This window comes from Octodon degus, unplaced genomic scaffold, assembly GCF_000260255.1.
Source record: "Octodon degus isolate 3935 unplaced genomic scaffold, OctDeg1.0 scaffold00250, whole genome shotgun sequence".
NCBI classification, from domain to species: Eukaryota; Metazoa; Chordata; class Mammalia; order Rodentia; family Octodontidae; genus Octodon; species Octodon degus.
This window is the reverse complement of record NW_004524826.1, coordinates 1,671,359-1,673,532: the sequence shown is the minus strand read 5'-3', so window position 1 is coordinate 1,673,532 and position 2,174 is coordinate 1,671,359. Positions and strand designations below refer to the sequence as shown.

General features: G+C 45.1%; 1 protein-coding gene across 2 annotated transcripts in view; it reads left to right on the top strand.

The window, feature by feature from the left end:
- Nucleotides 1–1,727: 1,727 nt before the first annotated feature.
- The window catches only part of Gpr161 (G protein-coupled receptor 161), a 51,490-nt gene continuing 51,043 nt past the window's right edge, over nt 1,728–2,174 (top strand). Inside the window, exon 1 of one of the 2 annotated variants that reach the window (XM_023706315.1) lies at nt 1,728–2,053. The gene's annotated coding sequence lies outside the window, so the exon portion shown is untranslated. Of the gene's footprint in view, nt 2,070–2,174 lie in introns of both variants that reach the window. The other variant, XM_023706316.1, reaches the window with a different exon arrangement.

Sequence of the window (2,174 nt, the reverse complement as noted above, 5' to 3'; positions counted from 1 at the left end):
GAATCCCAGTACTGGGAAGGCTGAAAATAGGAGGATCGCTACGAGTCCAAGCTGTGTAAGGAGACCCTGTACCAAATACATAAAATGAAAAGAAAAAATAGAATCCCATTATTTTGATTTGCTTTTTGCTAATGTCCAATAATGTTGAGCAGCTTTTCATCTATGCTTTTCTTTCTTTTCCATCTTCTTTTTTTTTTTTTTTCCATCTTCTTGAGACAAGGTCTCACTATGCAGCTCAGGCTGGGCAGGCCCAATTGTATTTCAAAATTTATTTATATATTGTTATTAATGAGCCTTTACCTCCTAGTTTGACGACCATAAGTAGGGCTTCTATGAATGGATCGCATGCGTCACCATTTTGCTTTTGTTGGTTTTATGTAGACTGCTAGATTGAAGTGATATTTCATATAAGATGTTTCATTAGGTGGAGATTCTTCAACAAACATTTGTGATTCAATTAGATGAGCCTCATTATCTTGGTGAAGATGTCTTGGGGAGTGGGCTTAAAAAAGAATAGCTTATGAAACTGATTTGGAGAAAAAATGACTGAATCTTTTTCTTTTTTTTTTGCAGAACCACTATTATGTTCTTGCATAAAATCATGTTTTTCACGTGATTGCCACTTGTACAGTGATATAGTAAAATAACTACTTCAGTAACACTTTCTGGGTTTTTTTTTTTTTTTCTGCATCGGAGTGAATACTGCTCAATATTAGCTCTAGAGAGGAAAAAAAAAACCCTTAAGAGGGCAATTAAAAAACGCATTTGTTGGTATCAATTTGTATCTCTGAATGCACAGTAAGTTCTGCGTAGATGAGCTATGAGGGAAAAATCTTCGTGATAAATAATATACTTGATAAGAAACAGCAGGAGAAAAACTCTTTTCCATGGTAGAGTGCAAAATAGAACAGAGTGAAGCTGGACAAAGGTCACTCGGTCTAGAGGGCATCTTTTGTCTCCCAGAGGGCTGTGCAGCTAAAAAAGCAGGGTTTTTTTTGTTTTGTTTTGTTTCGGTTTGGTTTTCTGGGTCTCATTCCTTCCGTGCCAGTCTGTGCCATGAATTTTGAAATCTTTCGGGAATATCAACGTTCATTATCTTGGGCATTGAGACTGAGAAAGGTTAACTGACTCCCCCAGGGTCACAGAGCTTAGCTGTGCCTTGAGTCCGTCTAAATTAAATCAGTAAGCTGGGATTTCAGAATAAATGTCTAAAGGACTCTAAGGAGACCAGCCTGCTTGAAGCTGCTTCTAGCCGCTGGCTGCTGGACGACCTAGCCGTTAGGCGGCACTCAGCTTCTGCTTTTGATTAAATATAGCATCCATCCTTTGGGATAGTAACACACCATTCACTCCCCCACCACCCCATTTGTTATTGAAGCACTCTGGGTGTTTGGCAGGTGCCAGGTAGCAAATTATCATTTAAAGTGGTGCCTCAGTGGCCTTGTAATCATAAGGAAGCAGATCCCAGGAGGTCAATCTGTAGACACGGGAATAATTAATGTATTTATCAACGCTGATAGTTTTTGGAGGAATTTGAATCCTGCTCTAAACATAGCATCAGTTCCCCCCTCCCCTAGCTGGAGTTTAGCAAACTGGGCTTTATAACTTCATACTTGATTATTTTGCTGCCCTGTTTGACCTTCCTTTAAAACACCCCCTCCCCCTCTCTCCTTTTAGGAGTTGTACTGTTGGCTTCAACTTTTCATTCCCTTCCTAGGACTGCTGCATGGGAAACGTTGGGGACCGAGTACAGGTACAGAGGTGGGAAGGGAGAGGGAAGATCGACCCGCGGGCACCGCTCTGCACTCCGTGCCAGTCCGAGCCTTGGCGGGGAGGTGGCGGGCAGCCTCCTTGGATCCGAGTGAGCGGCTGAGGTGTCAGCCGCGCGGATGCGAGGTGACGGGGCGCGGGAGGCCGGAGGAGCCCACAGAGACCGGCCGAAGAGGCCAAGGAGGCCGAATCCAAAAGCAGACGTGTGATGGAGGAAAGCAAGGAAAAGGGGACGTCCCAAAGGCTGGAAGTGGACGAAGGAACGCGAACAGGGCAGGCCCGAGTAAGGAACCACAAAGGTCCGCAGGAACAAAGTGGGGCGAGCCGCGAGGGGGAGGCAAACAAAGGGCAGAGGCCGGGCTGGAGGTGGGGAACAGCCGGGAGGGGCGGGGGCGCCGAGGAGT